This window comes from Carcharhinus amblyrhynchos, chromosome 10 (assembly GCF_965287045.1).
Source record: "Carcharhinus amblyrhynchos chromosome 10, sCarAmb.v2.hapA, whole genome shotgun sequence".
NCBI classification, from domain to species: domain Eukaryota; kingdom Metazoa; phylum Chordata; class Chondrichthyes; order Carcharhiniformes; family Carcharhinidae; genus Carcharhinus; species Carcharhinus amblyrhynchos.
In genome coordinates this window covers 96,500,061-96,515,234 of record NC_137333.1, presented here as the reverse complement: position 1 = coordinate 96,515,234, position 15,174 = coordinate 96,500,061, and the positions used below count along the sequence as shown (strand labels likewise).

At 46.9% G+C, this 15,174-nt stretch overlaps 1 protein-coding gene across 2 annotated transcripts in view; it reads left to right on the top strand.

The window, feature by feature from the left end:
* Positions 1-771: 771 nt before the first annotated feature.
* LOC145349198 (interleukin-13 receptor subunit alpha-1-like) overlaps positions 772-15,174 on the top strand; it is a 43,544-nt gene continuing 29,141 nt past the window's right edge. Inside the window, exon 1 of one of the 2 annotated variants that reach the window (XM_080197648.1) lies at positions 772-1,004. The gene's annotated coding sequence lies outside the window, so the exon portion shown is untranslated. The remainder of the gene's footprint in view (positions 1,005-15,174) is intronic. The other variant, XM_080197647.1, reaches the window with a different exon arrangement.

Here is a 15,174-nt window from a genome sequence, read left to right as displayed (position 1 = left end):
CACAGACACGGGGAGAACATGCAGACTCTGCACAGACAGTCACCCAATGCCAGAATTGAACCTGTGTCCCTGGCATTGTGAGACATCAGTGAAAACCATTGTGCCACCGTGCCGCAAGCAGGAGACAGAGAACAGGATCTTTTCTGAAGTGGCATGCAGTGACCAGTGGGGTCCCACAGCATTCAGTGCTCAGATTCCAGCTTTTATGGCCATGCTAAAGTCTCCCTCAGTGTCCCCGAACAGGTGGTGTCTAGGGGATTTTCACAGTAACTTCATTGCAGTATTAATGTAAGCCTACCTGTGACTCTAAGGGACAGCATGGTGGCACAGTGCTTAGCAGTGCTGCCTCTCTGCGCCAGGGACCCAGGTTCAATCCCTGGCTTGGGTCACTGTCTGCGTGGAGTCTGCACGTTCTCCCCGTATCTGCGTGAGTTTCCTCTGGGTGTTCCAGTTTCCTCCCACAAGATGTGCTGATTAGATGCATTGGCCATGCTAACTTCTCCCTCAGTGTACCCAAACAGACGCCAGAGTGAGGCAGCTAGGAGATGTTCACAGTAGCTTTATTGCAGTGTTAATGTAAGCCCACTTGTGACGCTAATGAATAAAATTTAGTAAATAAACTTTAAAACTCGGCTTCATTTTTCCCCCCGCTCCCTCCAGCAACTTTGTATTTGCTGTCTCTGCTTGCTAGAGAGGCAGACAGATGTTTGCTGTCGGGGACAACATCTGGAGGCTATCGGAGCAGCTGTACCTGCTCCAGCTACCTCCCCGGGCAAGTCACTTGGCGGCTGGCTGAAGGAGTGGGTGGGGGCTAAGACAGCGCCTATGGGTGAGTCACTGAAAAGGGGAACGGACTTTGAGAGTGGGGTGGAGTCGAGAGGACGGAAAATGCCTGTGTGACTGCGGCTGGAGGCACGGGGATTGCTGTGGGACTTGTGACCGGGACTCAGCTTGGGAGAGCAGCGGAGAAAGTCAGCTCTGCATCTGTGCTGGAGATCCCCTAGGTGAGTAGTGTATTGGTGACGGCGGAAACTGAACAGGCTTCTTCTGTATTGCACTGAAACACTCCCTACTCACTCTCCCATTAATAATAGGAAGGGTTTGAGTGTGAATGACCGATTCTCCCTCTTGTCTTCTCTCGTGTTGTCGAATCCCACCCCTCACCCCCAAACTAGCCCCAAAGCCGATTCAGGAAGGAATCACAGCTGACCCTCACTACTTTTTTTTTAAATTTTAAGACTCAGCCTCCCCCTGCTCACAGTCTGGCCACAGAGTCAGAAGGTTTTGCAGAGATGGGCTGAGAGTGCAGAGTGAGGGGGGTGCTGCACTGTCGCAGGTGCTGTCTTTCATCTTAACCCCCCCACAGCCCCTGATTTCTCAGGGTGAGTGAAAAGGATTCCACTGCCCTGTGGATGCTGCCCCACCCGTGTGTGTCCCTCAACCTAGACTGGCTATAAGGGATCATCTGTTCGTTAGCAAGTGGGATCTTGCTGTGCACAATTGATTCCAGCCTGCCCAGCAGTGGGCCAGACTTTGAGAGTACTTCATTGCCTTTTAAACCCCTTTTGCATGGCCCTTCTTAGGTGGTGATTGGGGCTGTTCTGATGTGGGTTCTCCTGGCTCTTTCTCTGGGGAAGGTAGATGTTTCTAGCATTCATCAGTTACTCCCTGTCCTCCTTACTTTCTAGAAAGTAGTGGCAGCCCCTCACTTTGAACCACTGCAATCCCTATAAAAATGGGGTTCCAACATTGAGCTCCAGGATTTGAACCCTGCTATGATAGAGGGGAACCTTCAAATTAGGACGGTGTGTGATTGGGAGGGAGAACCTCTCAACCGTTCACCAAAATAAATTACACCTTGGGTCATGGTGGCACACTGGTTAGCACTGCTGCCTCACAGCACCAAGGACCCGTGTTCGATTCCTGGCTTGGGTCACTGTCTGTGTGGAGTTTGCACGTTCTCCCCGTGTCTGTGTGGGTTTCCTCCAGGTGCTCCGGTTTCCTTTCATGGTCCGCAAGACGTTGGGGTTCGGTGGATTGGCCGTGCTAAATTTCCTCTTCATGTCCCAAGGTGTGTAGGTTAGATGGATTAGCCATGGTGAATGAGTGGGGTTACAGGGATAAGATTGGGGGAGGGACCTGGGTAAGGTACACTGTTGGAGAGTCAGTAATTAGTCTCCCAACAGGTTAAAGTCGAACAGGTTTATTTGGCAGCACATCAGACTCCTTCATCAGGTGAGTGAGGACTTGGTGTTCACAAACAGGTCATGTACAGACACAAATTCAATTTACAAGATTACAAGAGTCAGTGCAGAATTTGGACAGAATGGCCCACGTTCTGCACTGCAGGGATTCAATGAATCTATGATCTGAGACAGGCTCACACCTTTCTTTCCATGTTATAAAGGGCACTGGAGCTCATTCAGATATGTTGCCAGGAGGTGTGCTAACATTCTTATTTTCGTCTTGCCTTTCTGAGTGCTCACAGACAGCCGTTTGCCTGATCTCTGTTATTTAATAGCAGCCTGCACGAGGATGCCAATGATTAGCTTGATACTAAGATTGCTGTGACGCTGATACTATTTGTGATGGTCTGTGTGTATTAGTTTCTTGCTAATGAATCAGTTGTGTCACAATTCTGTACAATGATTGCACAGGGTTAACTATTCTATGTTGCAATACAGTGCAGCAGGAGGCCATTCAGTCTGTCGTGCATTTACATGCTCTTTGGAAGAGCTATTCAGTTGCTGTAGCCCCATTCCCATGCATTTTCCCCATAGCCCTGCTGTCTGGACCCAGATTCCTTTTGAAAGTTATTACTGAATCTGCTTCCACCATTCTTTTCGAAGGTGTATTCCACAATCTATTGTTTGCTGCCAAAAAAGATTACCACATCTCCCTTCTAGCTATTCTTTAACCAATTACCTTAAACCTATAAGCCTCCTGCAAAAGGAAGCAGTTTCTTCCCATGCACGGCATCAAAACCACCCCTAACATGTCCATTAACCTTCTGTATTTCACACACTCTTTTTAATGCACCCAATACATTTTGATTGAGCTAAAGAGGATTAGCAGTAAAAACTATCAGCAGTTACGCAGTAACAAAAACAGAAAGTGCTGGAAAATCTTAGCAGGTCTCTGAGAAAGGGTCTTCCAGACTGGAAACATTGGCTCTATTCTCTCTCCACAGATGCTGACAGACCAACTAAGGCTTTCCATCATTTTCAGTTTTTCTTCAGATTCCAGCATCTGCAGTAATTTGCTTTTATCAGCAGTTTTGCAGCTCTGGTTACTAGACTGGAGTGTTGCAAAATGAGAGCGCAGGACAGGGACTCATAATTGTCCTAGTGGGTGCATGAGTGTAACATAGAAACTCTATGATGGAGTGCATGGGAGAAACTGCTTCCCCTTGCAGGAGGCTTATAGGTTTAACATAGAAGCCCTACAGTGCAGAAAGAGGCCATTTGGCCCATTGAGTTTGCACCGATCCCAATCCCACCCAGGCCCTACCCCCATATCCCTATGTATTTACCCACTAATCCCTCTAACCTATGCATCTCAGGACACTAAGGGACAATTTTAGCATGGCCAACCTAACCGCACATCTTTGGACTGTGGGAGGAAACCAGAGCACCCAGAGGTTTAAGGTAATTAGTTGAAGAATAGTTAGAAGGGAGATGTGGTAATCTTTTTTGGCAGCGAATGTTGGATTGTGGAATCCAGCTGAAAAGAGTGGCGGAATCAGATTCATTAATCACTTTCAAAAGAAATCTGGGTCCAGGCAGCAGGGCTATGGGGAAAATGCATGGGAGAAAATGCAACTGGATAGCACTTCCAAAGAGCATGTAAATGTATGACGGACTAAGTGGCCTCCTTCGGCATTGTGTTGCAACATAGAACAATTAACCCTGTGCAATCATTGTACAGAATTGTGTCACAACTGATTCATTGGCAAGAAAACAATACACAACCAGCAGACGACCAGAAATAGTATCCATCAGCATCGCAACAATCTTAGTGTCAGCTAATCATTGTCATCCTCGTGCATACGACTACTAAATAACAGTATCATTCGGCCCTTCGAGCTTGCTCCGCCATTCATTTTGGTCATGGCTGTTAGTCGAATTCAATATCCTGATTCAACCCAAGCTGGGAATTGAACCTGTGTCCCTAGCGCTGTGAGGCAGCAGTGCTAACCACTGTGCCGACTAATTGTTCTCGTGAGTGCATGAGCTTCCACAAGAGATTTATTCGGGAAACCAATTGCTCAGTGAGATTACTGCATAGGAAATGTCTGAACACTGGCTACATTGCCAAACAGTACCATACATTTTGCTTCTGCTCGATAGGGTAGGCAGGGTCTGGGTTTCGAGCACCATCCAAAATTCTCCGGTCATTCACGTCGGTGGGATCCTCTGGACCTGCCGGCAGTGCAGTCCTGCCCGTGGATTACCCACTGGCGTGGGGTGACGTCAATGGGAATTCCCATTGACAGTGGCGGGACTGGAGAACCCCACTGCTAGCACACAATGAGCCACTTCCTGCTGGCGGCAAGCATGTGGCTGGGAGCCCGGAGAATCTCACCTGACGGTGCAGCACTCTCCCTCCTCAGCATCGGCACTGGGCGGCACAGTGGTCAGTACTGCTGCCTCACGGCACCAGGGACCCCCAGGTTCAATTCCAGTCTCGGGTCACTGTCTGGGTGGACGTTCTCCCCTTGTCTGTGTGGGTTTCTTCCGGGTGCTCTGGTTTCCCCTCGCAGTCCAAAGATGTGTGGGTTAGGTTGATTGGCCGTGCTAAATTGGCCCTAGTGTCAGGGGGATTAATAGGGTAGAAGTGTGGGGTTACGGGAATGAGGGCCTGGGTGAGATTATGGTCGGTACAGACTTGATGGGCTGAATGGTCTCCTGTACTGTGGGGGTTCTGTGATTTTGCACTCAGATCTCTGGATTGGGTTTTCAACCCACTATCTTTTGACCTAAGAGGCGAAAGTACCACCAGTTAGATTGCAGCTGGATGTCCTGTATGCAAATCATTGCCATTTTTTGAACCTCTTGGGGCGAATGAGTTATCTGTTTCAGAGGGCGCTTGCTTCACTTGTTGCTCAGGGCTCACCTCCTAATTGCATTTACTGAGGTTGCCCTTACAGCTGCAGTTCAGAGTTTTACACTGGGACAGAGCTCTGCTGTTGACAGCTGATGTTGTTTTCCATTCCCTTGAATGGTAGCCAGGGCAGCCAGAGTACGTGACTGTCATACTCCTCGAACAAGCTGCAGAACTCCTTCACCATTCACCCTGGAAGGCAACTGTAAGTTCCAGATTCCACATCTCTACCTAAATAACAAACACCTTTGGCACTGAAACACCTTCCCCAGTTCTGGTTACAAGTGTTATTTTCATAGCATCCCACAGTGCAGAAGGAGGCCATTCAACTCATCGAGTCTGCACTGACCACAATCTCACTAAGGCCCTATCCCCGTAACCCCAACTATTATGGGAGGAAACCGGAGCACCCGGAGGAAACCCACGCAGACACGGGAAGAACGTGCGGACTCTGCACAGACAGTTACCCAAGCTGGGAATGGAACCCAGGTCCTTGATGTTGTGAGGCAGCAGTGCTAACCACTGTGCCACAGTGCCTTTTGACCAAGTGTCCTTGCCTACAATAATGGTGAATCGAGAGTGCCACCACCAAGGTTAGAATTGGATCCTTTGGCATTGTGGTGAGTCTGGGATTCCCACCCTCTGCTCATAGTCTACCTATTGAGTAAAGCAACCTCCTCGGGTTTTGATTTCATAGAATGCAGAAAGAGGCCATTTGGCCCATTGAATCTGCACCAACCACAATCCCACCCAGGCCCTACCCCCATACCCCTACGTATTTACCCGCTAATCCCTCTAACCTACGCATCTCAGGACTCTAAGGGGCAATTTTAGCACAGCCACAGATAGTTCTATGGCTTGGTAGGTATAGATGTGGTCGGTGCAACTTGTGGGCCGAAGAACACTACAGCACAAACAGGCCCTATGTTCAATCAACCTAACCCCTCATCTTTGGACTTTGGATTTGATTTGATTTATTATTGTCATATGTGTTTGTATACGGTGAAAAGTATTGTTGCTGTTTGTACAAACAAAGCTTACCATAAACAGGAAAGGAAATGAGAGTGCAGAATGTAATGTCACAGTCATAGCTAGGGTGTAGAGGAAGAGTCAGCTTAATGTGTGGAACTTTGGCACACTTCAGAGTTGTTGTACACAAGCCTTCCTTGTGCAGTAGGAAGCTGGAGGACGATCCCAGCTCATGTTCATGGGTGTCATGGATAAGCGACTCAGTTTTATATAGCTGAATGCTCTTTTAATTATGACCGACGCCTTCACGTTTTCAGTTTCCACTCAAATGTGTGTCCAAAGATAGAATTCAAGGCCAAGAATATCACAGTTACTCATGCAATGATCTGTAATATAAACGTAATGTAAACCATTCAGTCTGTATACATTAGTGGGCTTGGTGACATACTTCACTTGTGTAAACAGAGAAAACCAACTTCCTCCCCCGATTCAAAATGAGCAAGCTCATGGGTGGCAGAAGAGCCAGCAGGTGACCTCAAGATGCTGTTCCACTTTGGACTTTAAGGGATGGTTATAAATGGGGCTGAAGTTTGGTACCTTGGGATCTCTCATGCTGATCTATTGCTTGCGACAGAGACCAAATTGTCATGAGATTAGCTTTAATTTACAAAGCTGGCAAGAGGCCAAAGTTCCCATTGCAGGGCACAAACCAAGAATGGTAAGAGCTTGAGAGGAGATGTCGAGTTCAGGTTTTTCTTTTTAGGGATACTAGTTTCGCAGGCAGGGATAGAACTTATTGCTCATCCCAAATTGCCCTTCAGAGAGTGGTGGTGTGCTGCTTTCTGTAGTCCCTGTGCTGTAGGTTCGTCTGGATAAGGCAGGAATGTTCCCTTTCAGTCGGGGAACACTTCAACAGTCACAGGCATTCAGTCTCTGATCTTCGGGTAAGCACTCTCCAAGGCAGCCTTCACAGCACATGACAATGCAGAGTTGCTGAGCAGAGATTGGTAACCAAATTCTGCACACATAAGGACGGATTCAACTGGGATCTTGGGTTTGTGTCACACTATCTGTAACATCTATGACTTGCCTGGGCTTGCAAAATCTCACTAACTATCCTGGCTGGAGACAATATATTTCTTTTAACCTGTGTTTGGCCTCTTCTCCACTCATATTGCCTGTACCTTTTAAGACTCGATTACCTGTAAAGGCTCACATTCCAACTATTAGCTTGTAAATTGAGTTTGTGTCTGTATATGCCTGTTTGTGAGCACAGTCCTCACTCACCCGAAGAAGGAACGAGACTCCAAAAGCTTGTGCTATCAAATAAACCTGTTGGACTTTAACGTGGTGTTGTGAGACTTCTTACTGTAGGTACACCCACAATGCTGTTAGAGAGGGAGTTCCGGGATTTTGACCCAGCGACAGTGAAGGAACAGTAATATATTTCCAAGTCCGGATGGTATGAAGTGAAGGGGAAGCTTGCACGTGGTTGATATTTCCGTGCTTCTGCTGCCGTTAGCTCCCTAGGTGGTAGAGGTCGTGAGTTTGGAAGGTGCTGCTCAAGGGGACTTGGTGAGTTGCTCCAATGTAGATGGTGCACGCTACTGCCACTGTGCATCAGTGGTGAAGGGAGTGAATATTTAAGTTGATGGATGGAGTATTGATCAAACAGACTGGTTTCTCCTGGGTGCCATTTAGCTTCTTGAGTGTTGTTGCAGCTGCACTTATCCAGGCAGTTGGAGAATATTCCATCACACTCCTGACTTGTGCCTTGAACAGGCTAAACAAAGCAGGGTTGCAAGTGTATTTGAATCGTACCATTTGTGGTATAGACTGTTCACAACCTGACATGTCTCAAATGCTTCTGGATGCTGTAAAATCATCCGGGAAGATCTGCACTTCTGATCTTATGTTGGAGAGAACATTATTAATGGAGGTGTTTAGACCAACCACACCCTTGGGGTCTTTTGCAGTAACGGCGGCACAGTGGTTAGTACTGCTGCCTCACAGCACCAGGGACCTGGGTTCGATTCTCAGCTTCGGTTACTGTCTGTGTAGAGTCTGCACGATCTCCCTGTGCTTGCATGGGTTTCCTCCCACAGTCTGAAAGACATGGTGATTAGATGCATTGGCCATGCTAAATTCTCCCTCGGTGTACCTGAACAGACGCCGGAGTGTGGCGACTAGGGGACTTTCACAATAACTTCATTGCAGTGTTAATGTAAGCCTACTTGTGACTAATAAATAAACTTTAATAATGCCCTGGGTCTGAAATGATCAATCTCTAACAATCACAACTCTCTTCCACTGTGCTGGGTTTGACTCCAACTATTGGAGAGTTTTCCCGCTGATTCTTATTGGCTTCAGTTTTGCTAGGTATCGGCCTTTCAAACGTGGGAAGCCAAGCTAATTGGTTGCAAGGGCTCACAATCCTGGGTTGGGGAGATGGAGGGAGTTGACTGACGAGTTCTGTCAGAGCCTTTGTGCATATACAAGTATTATTGGAGTGGTACGGTGGCACAGTGGTTCACACTGCTGCCTTACGGCGCCAGGGACCCGGGTTCGATTCCCAGCTTGGGTCACTGCCTGTGTGGAGTCTGCACGTTCTCCCCGTATCTGTATCGGTTTCCTTTGGGTGCTCCGGTTCTTTCCCACAGTCCAAAGATGCGTGGGTTAGGTGCATTGACCGTGCTATAAAAGCCCCTCAGTGGGACTAGCTAGGGTAAATGGATGGGGCTGTGGGGATAGGGCCTGGGTAGTCAGACCCGATGGGCTGAATGGCCTCCTTTTACACTGTAAGAATTTATTGTTAATAAACCAGTTATAACTTGTAACAATGAGCGGCCTCTGAAGATTCCACAGGGCATCACTGACGGGACCTTATCTGACAGATTGTATCTTTGAATGAAAACAGATAACGCAAGAATGGCAATTTGAATTGCAAAGAAGAGGAAGTGAAATACCTGTGAGATACAGTGCAGTGTGTGTTGGCTCTCAGAGGCAGAAACAAGCATGCAAGTTGTTTATATTTGTCTGTGGAAAGTCAGCACTTATTGAGATATAACAGATGAACTTAAGTATTTTTTTTAAACTCGATTTGTAGTTCTCAGTCAGGTGCAGAGTGTGCAGTGGAGCGGGAAAGGTCACGAAGGTCATTGAGGCAAATGCAGCAAAAGAAGCAACCAGAAGCTGTTAGCTCGCACAATACACAATGAGGAACAAATCAGCATTGGACGTAGAACAAAGGTCTGTAGCCCTACCTTGGGTGCCCTGCCGTGGCTCAATTGGTAATGCTCTTGGGCAACTTTGGGCAAAGTTTTTTCTGAGGGTTCAAGTCGGACTCTGGAGGGTTGAGGCCACCACTTCTGGTGCAGCACAGTCTTTTTGGATGAGATGTGGAATTGAGACCCCTGTCAGCTCTCCTGGGTGGGTATGGAAGTTCCCTTTGCAACACCTCCAGAGGACGTGGCATGGGCCAAATGACCTTCATCCTCTGTACAGTAAAGACTCTGTTGACTGAATTATACTGTGGGATTTGGGACAGCACCAACAACTCCTCCTGGTCCTCCCATGCTGAAACTCTACTTATGAAAGCCCACCAACGCCTTTACTTTCTCAGAAGACTAAGGAATCACTAAGTGGTTAGCACTGCTGCTTCACAGCTCCAGGGACTGGGGTTCGATTCCCGGCTCGGGTCACTGTCTGTTTGCACATTCTCCTTGTATCTGCGTGGGTTTCCTCCAGGTGCTCCGGTTTCCTCCCACAGTCCAAAGATGTGTGGGTTAGGTTGATTGGCCATGCTAAAATTGCCCCTTAGTGTACTAGGATGCTTAAGTTAGAGGGATTGGTGGGTAAAATATTCAGGGATATGGAGGTAGGGCCTGGGTGGGATTGTGGTCGGTGCAGACTTGATGGGTCGAATGGCTTCCTTCTGCACTGTAGGGTTCTATGATTCTATGAAATTTGGCATGTCAGCTATGACTCTCTCCAACTTTGACAGATGCACCATAGAAAGTATCACACCTTGGTATGGCTCCTGCTCTGCCCAAGACCACAAGAAACTACAAAAAGTCATGAATGTAGCTCAGACCATCACGCAAACCAACCTCCCATCCATTGATTCAGTCTACACTTCCTACTGCCTCGGCAAAGCAGCCAGCATAATCAAGGACCCCACACGCACTGATCATTCTCTGTAATATATATAAATAATTTGGAGGAAAATGTAACTGGTTTGATTAGTAAGCTTGTGGACGACTCAAAGAATGGTGGATTTGTGGATAGCGATGAGGATTATCAGAGGATGTACCAGGATATAGATTGGTTGGAAACAAGGGCAGAGTGATGGCAAATGTGAGGTAATGCATTATACAGATAGGAAACATACAGTAAGTGGCAGAACCCTTAAGACTATTGATAGTCAGAGGGATCTGGTTGTACTGGTACACAGGTCACTGAAAGTGACAATGCAGGTCATGAAGGTAGTCAAGAAGGCATATGGCATGCTTGCTTTCGTTGGCTGGGGCATTGAGTTTAAAAGTTGGCAAGTCATGTTGCAGTTTTATGGAAACTTAGTTAAGACACACTTGGAATATAGTGTTCAATTCTGGTCGCCACACTATCAGAAGGATGTGGAGGTTTTGGAGAGGGTTCAGAAAAGATTTACCAGGATGTTGCCTGTTATGGAGGGCATTAGCTTTGAGGAGAGGTTGGAGAAACTTGGTTTGTTCTCACTGGAACGACAGAGGTTGAGGGGCGACCTGATAGAAGTCCGCAAGATTACGAGAGGCATGGACAGAGTGGATAATCAAAAGCTTTTTCCCAGGGTGGAAGAGTCGATTATGAGGGAGCATAGGTTTAAGGTGTGAGGGGCAAGCTTTAAAGGAGATGTACGAGGCAAGTTTTTTTTGAGTGATGGGTGCTTGGAACTCGCTGCCGGGGGAGGTAGTGGAAGCAGTTATAATTGTGACTTTTAAGGGCATCTTGACAAATATGTGAATGGGAAGAAATAGAGAGAGATGGTAGAGGATTTTAGTTCAGTTGGGCAGCAGGGTTGGAGGGCCGAAGGGCCTGGGCCTGTTCCTGTACTGTAATTTTCTTTGTTCTTTATTTTCTCTTCCACCTTCTTTTGTCGGGAAACACATACAAAAGACATGCCAGCCGACTCAAAAACTGCTTCTTTCCTGCTGCCGTCAGACTCTTGAATAGACCTATTATGCACTAAGCTGATCTTTTTCTGTACCTTAACTACGACTGACTCTACGTTCTGCATGCTCGCTTTTCCTTCTCTATGACCGGCATGCTTTGTCTGTATTGCGTGCAAGAAACAAACATTTTTCACTGGCTACTAATACATGTGACAATAATGAATCAAATCAAAGTCATTGTGAAAAGGGGGTCCCCGCTGAGCGGGATTTGCTCAGCAATTTCACTGAGGCAGACTTCTGATTGGGTCCCCGCAAGCTCACCATCCAACTGAGGACAGCAGAGGGGCGTCTGATATTAGAGGTATCAGAGGGCCAGTAGCTTTGAAACATAAACAGCTCCACCAGGAGAGGTGGGCACTGCAGAGGTGGGCAGAGAACCCTCGAGGATGCCTCAGAATGGAGATGCCCTGGGACAGATCATACAATCCCTACAATGCAGGAGGAGGCCAATTGGCCCATCAAGCCTGCACCAACAACAATGCCACCCAGATCCTATCCCTATAACCCCACGTATTTACTCCACTAGTCCCCTTGAGATTAAGGGGCAATTTAGCATGCCAATCAACCTAACTTGCAGATCTTTGGACTGTGGGAGGAAACTGGAGCACCTGGAGGAAACCCACGCAGACACGGGGAGAATGTGCACACTACACAGTGACCCGAGACTAAAATTGAACCAGGTCCCTGGCACTGTGAGGCAGCATTGCTAACCACTGTGCCACCGTGCACAGTTAAAGATGCAGTTTAAGGGTCAGAGGGGTCACTGGACCTGTGGTGGCTGCCGTTTCTCCCTGTAGGCCCCTCTTTGTGCACTGAAGCCTCCTGCTCAGATGGAATCCCTGGAGGGTACGAGAGATGGAACCGCCTTCAGTAAAATACTAACGGCCCTGTGACATAGCCAGTAAATTGGCCTGAAATTATGTAGATAAGTCACTTTGCCATTCGCGCCTGCCACAGGGAAACCTTCTGGGCTGGGGGACAGAGATAGGCAGCTGCCCAGCCTCAACTTCCCGCTATCTTGCTTGCCCACCACCCCACCCTTCTCGATTCCTGCCATCCAAAGGTGGTTAAAGTACATCCCAATGACACCAAAAGAGTGGCAGATTCCTGGCCACTGTTGACAATTGAATTAAGTTGTCTGGGAATTGTCAAATTGTTTTTGCATGACCTTTCTTGTTGAAACTGACTTCTACGTTTCCTACATCATGACGAGGCTTGCCAACTGTGATGAAATGTATTTACGGAAGTCTCATCACATAGCTTTCCACTTCATTCCCGACGTTAGTTTGCTGATGCGCTCACCCCTATGACGAACTGTCTTCCTATGCCAATTGGAAAGCAAAAGCGCACATTACCCAATTGGTTGATGCTTGACAGCCAGTCATTTCTTTACCTCATTATTGAGGAAAGAGAAATGTTCAAAGATAGATAATGACCAAAAAAAAGTACTTTTTTTATGAGTAGGATCATAGAATTGTACAGTGCAGAAGAAGGCCATTCGGTCTGCACTGACCACAGCCTTACTCAGACCCTATGCCCATAGCCCCACATATTTACCCAAGCTAATCCCCCTGACACTAAGGGGCAATTTAGCAATCTAAAAGGGACTATGACCCGCATCTGTAAGTGAGTATACAAGGATAACATTTTAAGAACTTTGGAAGAATTGGCAACCGTTAGCACCTGAAGAAGGGGAGTGTAGATCAGGAGTGGGTTTGTGAAGGTGACAGGCAAAACGGAATGGGCGATATAAAACACACACGGGAGGTTTTAGTCAAGTGGTGGAGCAATTCAGCATCTGCTCCTCTGTTTAGTGATTGCTGAAGGGAGCTGGTGTTGCATCGCTCAGTTGTCATGTCAATTGCCCTTTATACTGGGCACTGCAGCTTGCATGAAGAATCATCTGCTATCACTGGCACTGAATGTACCAATCCTAGGTAAGGCTGACAATGCTGGTTGGAAATATTCTTGAAGGTTTTATCTCATAAGGTTCTGTGTCTATGCTTCCTATCCCCTTGTCCTCCCTGTCAGTCACACGCCCATCCATCCTCAGGGCCTGAACCCTCGGAATACAGTTCCTTGCAAAGGATCACTGAGTACATGTGGCAGAAGTGGGCATCTTTAGCAAATGTTGCCAATAGGGTTCGCTGTTGATCACCCCGGCACGTAATTTTTCTTGCCAGAAGAAAGTAGGCATGTATGATCTATTGGGCTGGCATAAGATATAACAGGGAGTCCAGCCCTCTAAGGAACTGTTGCCACCTAATGGGTGGGCCCCATTTGTAAAAGAAAATCACTTTTTAAGGGCCTAAACAAAAGATAAACCTCTGGACACTGCTATGTATCTCCCCACCAAATGAGGATAACCTTTTAAACAGAGCCAGACCCTTCAGGACAGAAGATGGGAAACGTTTCTTCACACTAAACAGGTCGGGAGTATGGAACTCTCTCCCAATAGACAGTAGTTCAGATAATGGACGGTAGTTCAATTATTCTTTTCCAACCTGAGTTTGCTCAGCTCTTACGAGTCAAATATATTAAAGGCTATGAAACCAAGGTGAGTGGATGGAATTGGGATATAGAACAACCAAGATCTCAAAGGATAGCGGAACAAGCTTGAGTGGCTAAACAGCCTACTCCCAATCTAGCGCACACAGTGACGTGACTGCCCATTTCATTCAGGTGACAGTACTTCCTCTACATCCATGATGTAGAGCAACATGTCTTCTCAGTGAGCCTATTCCAACGCTTAACACTGGAATAAAAGGACTGTAATATTTTGGAATCTGACACTTTGAATTGTTTATATGTTTTGAACAGGTTAGTGCCTTCATGGAAATTAAAGGATGGATATGTAGGCAGATTCTGGATGGATATAGAAATAATAGGACTGCTATTAATTTTCCTCATATTGACTGGAATCCCTTAGGGCTAGGGGTCTGGATGGTGAGAAATTTGTTAAGTGTGAAATTTGTTATTTTTTTTGGAATAATGTGTAGATAGTTCAACTAGACAGGGGGCTATTCTGGACCTGTTACTAGGGAAATGTGCCCAACCAGATCATCAAAGTTGCAGCGGGGGAACATGTGGCAATCAGTAACCACAATTCTGTAAGCTTTTGGATACAGATGGAAAAGAATGAATGTTCTAGGGTTAAGGTGTTAAATTGGGGGAAGGCTAACCACAACTGGATTAGGCAGGATTTGGAGGCTGTTGTTTGGGAGAGGCAGTTTGAGGGTAAATCTACATGTGGTAAAGGCAGCCATTGAGGAGCAGTTGATCAGAGTTCAAGGCAGGCATATGCCTCTGAAAAGGAAGGACAGGAAAGTCAGAATTCAGGAACCGTGGATGACCAGGGAAATTGAGAGTCTATTCAAAAAGAAAAGGATGCATGCATAAGGTCTAAGCAACTAAAAACAGATGAAGTAATTGAAGAACACAGAGAAAGTGCAAAAGAACTTGAACGGGGAGTTAGGAGGTCAAAAAGGGATCATTTAAAATTTCCTTGGAAGGCAAGATTAAGGAGAACATAAGAAATAGGAGCAGGAGTAGGCCATCTAGCCCTTCGAGCCTGCCCCACCATTCAATAAGATCATGGCTGATCTGTCGCTGCTCAGTTCCACTTTCCTGCTTTCTCCCCATAACCCTTAATCCCCTCTCTTATCAAAAACCCATCAACCCGCGTCTTAAAAATATTTAGCGAGGCAGCCTCCACCACTTCAACGGGCAGAGAATTCCAGAGATTCACCACCCTTTGAGCGAAGAAGTTCCTCCTCAACTCCGTTCTAAACCGCCCCCCTTTTATCTTGAGGCTGTGCCCCCTAGTCCTACTGTCTTTTTTGAGCGGGAAGAGTCTCTCCACCTCTATCCTATCCATCCCATTCATCATCTT